Raw genomic sequence first — 7948 nt, 5'->3', positions numbered from 1 at the left:
TTTGGAATCAACGGCCAAGTCATATTTTAGGCTTTCGTTACCAACAATGTTACCAATCCGAAGCGGTCATAAATTAAATTTAAGTGAAATGGATTAAATCCCTCCGGGTGGAGCTACTGCGATTTGGCTGGGCTCCTTGTCCCCCTCTTTCCAATTGGAATCCTTTCCATGGGAGGGGGCTGAGCTGGATACTGGAAGACCTTTAATGCCCCTTCCCAATCTGAGACTCTAGGACTTTAAAATTCTACAACTAGGAGCTGTTCTGAATCAATGATTCTCTGATTGTCTGATTTTCTGCCTATGTGTATCACAGACATCATCGCGCGTCAGAGGCTCACTCCTAGCCTTTAAAAAGAGCCCTGGGTCAAGGAGAAGTAGAGAGCCAGAGTCGATACCACCTTCCCTTTTAAGTAGGCATTCAATTATTGATAATGATCCTGCCAACCATCGGGGAAATCAAAGGTAAAATGAGAGGCACTTACAAGGACATTTGATTCCACACTGCTTATAAGTATCAACAGCAACAACAAAACCATGAATACCCATGTAAAGGTTTAAACTCTAAGAAAAGTTTCAGAGTCAGTATTTCTACTTAAACCATGAAGGAAAAAAAAAATCAAATGTAGACTGAAAAGAGCCTTGGTAATGGTCTTTTTCCGACAATTTCTTTCCTTTTGTTTTTCTTTTAGCATTTGAATTAGTCAGTTTATTGTTTGGAAACTGTGAACTGGAAAGAACTGTTGACACTGGTGAGTGGTGAGAGAAGGGTAGGGGTGACTGTCCAATCCCCACCACATCCCAGCACCTGGATTAGCTTCCATCAAGCAAAGGACAGACTCTCGCTTGGTAAACAAGACAATGGGGGGAGAACACACTTCCCTGTGTACACTTCTCTATGTCATTAGAATGCAATATGAAACAAATTCCACTTACAAGGACTCCTTTCTTCAATTCTTACTCTAAATTACACACCCCTCCATTTCATATCTAGTATTTAGAGATTGGCACTATAATTTGGTGTCCTAATAAAAAACTCTATTACTGGGAAGGGGAGGGGAAAACAAAAGCACAAACATGAGTCTCATGTAAGTAAAACGTTTTCTGAGGGGTGCTATGTGGTGTGCCCTGATATTCTCCTCAAGTCTTGTTTTCTACTACCTCTTTAGCCCTTGCTAGGTTTTGACCTTGGCCCTCTCCCTAATGCTAACTTTGATATTCACCTCTCAGGCCCCTGAGTCTGTGGTTCCTGATCCTGAAGTTGTCCATTGGATGTCGCCTCTCCACGTGCCTCCTCCCCTCCTAGATAGCCATGATATTTGCTTGCTGCGACTCCACTCCCAGTTGTGCCCTTCTTGACTCACATGTGACATCATGGAATTCTCAGATTTTTTTTGATGCTAAGAGGGTGGGGGTGGGTGGGTTTTTGCTTAAGCAAAGATATTGTAGGATTCTAAACTTAGGTGTTAGATGATACAATCAGGTTGACAGGAAAAGCACCACCATGTGTTATTTGAAGGACCCACAAAATAGCCTTCCTCTTTTGTTACCCCACTGGCCACGTCCTAAAGTCTGGAATGCTCAGCACCTGTCCTGGCCCTGGGTCAACACAGAGATGATCCCTGTGGAAATGATGTAAATAAGCTCTCTGACAAGTATGCATTAGCCTGAATTTATTCTACAGAATCTTAAAGAATGGAATCTCAGCATTTAGAACAGCCCTCAGCTATTCCACCTTCCCAAACTACCGGCCCCCAAGGAGAACTCATTCAGCTTTGTGCAGTTCAGCTTCTTAGAAAATCAGTCCTGGTGTCAGCGGTGACCATCTCTGGATGCTCATTTTTAGTTCTTCTTTATAATTTTTGGTATGATATAAAGATTCTATAATGAGCAGCTATTTCATTTCAGTGAAAGTAAGCTTTTTGTTTTAAAAATAGAAAAAGAATTTATTCCTATATGAACCAAATTCTGAATCCCTAATACTTTCCCCCTTTGGTTTTGGTTCTGACATCTAAACAATGAGCCTAATTCCTTTTCCTTGTGACAGATATTCGTATACCTTAAGGTACGTATGCTCTTGCTTCTGCTCTTTCTAAATGTAACCACCTCATCTGCAGCTCATTTCATGTTATATCTGATCTTTTCTCCAGCTTGGTCAACCACTGAATGATCTCTAGCCTATCAGAATTATTTAAGAATGGCTTAGATCTAAAGACAATACCATTCTCATGAGCTTGCTCAATGCAGGTAACAGTGCAGCATCACCTCCTTTCATCTGAGCATCTACTTCTATAAATGCAGCCTTTCAGCTTTCTTAGCAATCACAGCACACTGTTGGTTCCTATTGGAATTTTGTTTATCTAAAATGATTAGGGGACCCTCCCACACATGAACATGTTTTTCAATACTATCATTGCGCAATTGATTTTTCAAAGCTAATTACTGTATAAAACTTGGCATTCATCCTGTCACATTACTTTTTATACTTCAGGCCCATCATTTTGGCCCTCCAATATGATTCCAACTCTTAGTCCTAACATCGAAAGCCTCAGCAATTACTCTGAGCTTTCTGTCATTTGTGAATGTGATGTTTGTGAATTAGATAAGTCAAAGATGGGGCAGGAGACTCACTATTTGGAAAAACCAGGCCCAATCTAACACAGCTGATGCCTAGCATGCTGGAAAGAGCTCTAGAGCATAGTCAAGTCTCAGTTTGTAAGTTGGTGAGTTTTAATTCCTTCCCTTCAGGATTTTACTGTGAGGATTAAATAATTTTAAGATAATGCTTAGAAAAATGTCTGTCACATAAAGGGTGCACTTTAATATTAGCTTTACTTCCTACTTTGGTAAATTGTTCAAACAGCTGGAAATCAATTTAACCACTTTATAATTTCTCCCACAGTTGACTAAAAGCCTTGTAGACAGCCATCTCTGCCCTGTCTATGGTAGTACTGCTCCAAGTCTGCCTAAATATCGAAAAACAGGATGCTCCTCAAAGATGTACTTAAACATTATTTAAAATTGTCTTTCGTGTTTTCCCAATTGACTTGCATCAACAGTCACAATGGAATGAAATTTAAAATGCAGTCACTTAAATTAATAATGGTATCTTATATTTACTCAGAATTTTAGATTTTATAAGGTGCTTTCACATTTGTAATTAAGACACCTGATACTCATAACAACTCTGTCCATTTAGGATTCTTAACCCCATATTACAGATCAGGAACCTGACATCTGAAGAGTTTCAATGACTTGCTCAGTCATGAAATTAATGATTGAGCTGGTACAAAACCCAGCTCTTGTGATGGCTGGCTTAGCATACTTTCTTTGACTCTACCCAGGTTTACTGATTGTTACAATGATAAAACCCCCAGTGTTTGCCTCTGAATAGATCCTCATAACAGATCCCTGTATTAATCTGGATTAATACAAATGGAATACATGCTTTATAACGTACATAGATCTGCTTATCATATTAGCCCAAGCATGGAACAAAATTCTAAGGGACAGATAAGTTTTCATGAGGGGAGAAGAAGGAGGGACAAGTCAAAGATGGGATGAAGCAATCTAGGTTGAGTTATCACAGTGGGAAAGCCAGAAGATGAAAGTGGGGGCAAAGTACTAAATAAGGATCAAGGAGCAATGGATCAATTTCACACCTGTTTCCCAAAGCCAAGTCTATGTATAATTTTTAGACCTATATTCTTCTTCCCAAAGTTTCAAATAGCAATTTTCAGTTCTCCAAATAATTGTATGAGCCTTGGTTTACTCTGCTATGGAACTGTTAATACATGCCTGCATGCATTCGCAAAGTAACTGCTCACGGACTGTGCCAAGGAAAACACAGCCACAATGTGGCCATGGTCAGGGTCTGAAAGACTTGTTTTAACCCAGAGGTGCCCATGCTTTTCAGTGCCAAGGACCACTTTTCATGTTTCTCCCCAAGGACTTCAGAAAGTCCTACAATGGCAGCAGCTGGCAATCAGAACTTCTGATCCATGTGCGATAACCGGGATTACCACACACAGTCAAAGAAATCCCATCCCAAAGCACAGACATTTGACATATTTGTAGGCTGTTTGGCTTTACTTTGGGCAAATGTATACTTTCCATTAGGCATATTTATAAATCTGAATATTTATTTGTAGGCATTCATGCCCCATTTCTTTCCACTAAGCATTTGAAGTGACCACACAGCATCAATGCAAATATTGAAATAAAAATAAAGTGAAATGAAAAAGTAGCAAAACATAAGTACAAACAGAAAATCAAGACCAAGAGGAAGAAGACTGTACATACAGCAATCCTCAGGATTGACGTGGGTGCTTCTAGCTAAGAACATCCTGCAAAACAGAGGAAAAATGGAAACAAAGTCAGTTCTTTGGTTTTCGCTATTGAAAAGGGGTCTTACATTGGGCTTTATGCAACACTGGGAAGAGTCCTGGGATTTCTGCTTTAAGCTAATACTTTCAGACCTCAGGGCTCCTACACAATAAAGCCAAAGATTCATTCTTGTCTGGACACCTGCTCACTAACCTTAGCAAATCCTTATTGAGTCCACCAGTAGTAACAGCAAAGAAAATAGACCCCTGGACCACACAGCAATCCTGTTTTCTCCCCTGAGTTAGAATTTGTAGAGAGAAAGCAGAACACTATCCCTCCCCCACAGCTGCAGGCAAGCCTTGTAAAAAGGGTGTGAATATATACTCTATGGTGCATATATTCAGGAGCTCACATGTGCTGGAAACTGTGCCAGAATATTTACATCTACAAATAACCAACTTGCCAAAAAGTTTGTAAAAACACCAATAGAATTAATATTTATCCCTGGGCTTTGGAGAGTAGGGCATCTCAATAAAAAGTGCTGAAGTGAGTTGAAAAGTACAATAAACTGGGGTCAGCAAACTTTTTCTGTAAGGTTTTATAGATAATAAATATTACAAATACTCAGGCGGGAAAGACCCCTGCCCAATTCTGTCTCCTCCCTTAGCACCTAATCCCACCATTGCAACTTCATTCCCTTGGGTTAAGCATTCCTTGTTCTCTGGTGGAGAGATCATATTACATTACGCCTTGAATTCCTCTTACACAACTTTGTAGGCTCAAATTACATATCTTCTTTTCAGGGACAGCTTTCAGGGGTTTCCCCAGGCTTTATAAATTGTTCCTTCCTCTGTGGTCAGAGAATGACTTAGATGTTTGCACAAGTCCTGGTGATATTGTAGTCATATTATTTTCTTCCACATTAGCCTGGGAGCTCCTAGAAGGGTGGGATCATAGTGGGATGCTTTTGTTTGTATGTGTTCTTGCAAACAAGCACGATTTTGTGTGAATGCCTTTTTAAATGTGTCTTTCTTTCTAGCTGTGAGCCCTCTGAAGGTCGTCTCTTATTTTATTTAATTTTAATTATCAGACAGTAAAATTGACTTTTTTTGTTGCAGAGTTCTATAAATTTTATCACATATATTGATTCATGTAACCATAGTCAGAATATATATATTTTATTAGATAATGGTGTATACCTAGAAGTGGGGTTGCTAGTTCTTATGGTAATTCTATACTTTCTGAGGAAACCAACCGTTTCCCACAGTGGCTGTACCATTTTACATTCCAGCAACAATGAATTATTTCTTCACGTCCTCTCCAATACTTATTATTATCTGTTTTTTTTTTTTAAATAGTATCCATTTTAGTGGGTGTGAAATGGAATCTCATTTGATTTGCATTTCCCTAATGGCTAATGATGTTGAGAAACTTGTCATGTACTTTTTGGCCATTTGTATATCTTCTTTGTAGAAATGTCTATTCAAGTCTTTTGCCCATTTTTTAATTGAGTTGTTTGTCTTTTTGTTGTCGAGTTGTAGGATGTCTTTAATATATTCTGGATATTAAACCCTTATCAGATATGTGGTTTCCAAATATTTTCTCCCATTCTCTAGTTTGTCTTTCTACTTTCACGATGATGTCCTTTGATGCACAAAAGTTTTTAATTTTGGTGAAGTTCCACTTATCGAGTTTTTCTTTTGTTGCTCCTGCTTTTAGTGTAAAGTCTAAGAAACCATTACCATCCTGAAGATGCTTCTCTATATATTCTTCTAAGAACTTTATAGTTCAGGTCTTATATTTAAATCTTTGATTCATTTTGAGTTAGCTTTTGTATATGGTGTAAGTAGAGAAGGGCCCATCTTCATTCATTTGCATATAGATATCCAGTTTTCACAGTACCATTTGTTGAAGCGACCACTCTTTCCCAATTGAGTAGAATTGGAACCTGCTACCTTTCTTGATAGGAAATTTTCAAGAGGCCTGGAGCTATCTTTTGTGAATTGTGGGGAGATGGTGAGCTAGACTGCAACCACCATGATTGCCACAGCCCCCTCACCATTACTCTGTTTTTCTAACTCCCCCTCTGTTCCTCAGAAGGCCTGTCTTCCTTCCTAGGTCTACCAGTTGCCCATAACTTCACCACCAGCCTGGAATCTTCTCATCAAACAAGGGGCTTGGGTGTAAGTCTACCCACCAAGAAATAGCCTGCAAAGTCTCTAAAATCTCCTTTTGTTGAATCCTATGCCCTTGGTTACAGTTTCTGACTGACACTTTTCCTATTGGTTCTTTGTTAGGATAAACATGGAAAAAGATCCATTTCCATCTTACATTAAGGTAAATTCACAGATTCTGCTTCTTAAAGGGAACTGTGCATACTGGACTAGAATCTCACAGGTGGGAAGGATATCAGAGGTCAGAAAATCTCATCTGCACCCCCCCTACAAATGGCCAATAGTCCCCAATTTAGCATTTCTAAACTTTGCTACCTTGAAAAGGACCTTAAACAATGCTTAGAATTAAGTGTTCCATGCTGTTGTATCCCTTAGGTTTCTGCTTCTTGTCAAAGTATTCTCTGTCGCTTCCAACTTCAAGTAATCCACAGCTTGATCAGGATGATACCCATGGCTTCATTAAAGTCCTCAACAAAAATATGAACCAGAGCGGAAACCATGGATCAGGTCTGTGCCGGCCCTCATGCTCCTCTCTGCTACCTTGGGAAAAGGCATACACTCAGGTATGAAATTCAGGAACATCCACAAGGTATAGACTCTAAAGGCTTGTGAGCTGCAACATATCCAGAGGCAAAATCTCCCCAATAATTAAAAAAAAAAAAAAAAAAAGACTAAGAAAAAGGAGTATTTAGTCAGCTACACAGGTATAGGTCTGCCCTTGGCCAACCAGCCTAAGACTTTAGGCCAGATTCTGAGGACATTTCTTAGTTTCCATGCTGTCAAGACCAATACCACACAACGGATTGTCTTAAACATCAGGAATTTATTGGCCCATGATTTCAGAGGCTAGAAGGCTTGCTTCCTCCCAGGGTCATCAGCATTCTGGCTGGCTGGCAATCCTTGACACTCTTTGGCTTTCCAATCACATGGCAGTGTCCTCTCCTTTTTCCTCTGGCTTCCGATGACTTCCAGGTTTTTGCTCCTCCACATGGTTTTTTGTTTTTGTTTTCTGTTTTTTTCTCATAAGAACTCCATTAATAGGATTATGACCCATTCTGACTCAGTGGGCCACACCTTAACTAAAATTGACATCTTCAAAAGGTCCTATTTACAATGGGCTCACACCCACAGGAAGGAGACTATGATTAAGAACATGTTTTTGTCTGAGGTGCATAATTCAACCTACCACAGTCCACCCTCTATGCCTCAAAAAAGCCTGTTCTTTCCCTATGTGAAATACATTCATTTCACCACAGCATCTCAAAAGGCTTAAGCCATTTTAGAACAACTCCAAAGTCTCATCAAAATCAGTTATGGACGTGGCTCACCCTGGGGCAAAATTCCTCTCCATCTAACGGTCCTGTGAAACCCAAGAAATAAGTTATCTGCTTCCAAAGTACAATGGTGGGACAGACATAGGATAGACATCCCCATTCCAGAAGGGAGAAATT

This window comes from Choloepus didactylus, chromosome 6 (genome assembly GCF_015220235.1).
Source record: "Choloepus didactylus isolate mChoDid1 chromosome 6, mChoDid1.pri, whole genome shotgun sequence".
Taxonomy (NCBI): domain Eukaryota; kingdom Metazoa; phylum Chordata; class Mammalia; order Pilosa; family Megalonychidae; genus Choloepus; species Choloepus didactylus.
Note: the sequence above shows the minus strand (reverse complement) of the source record.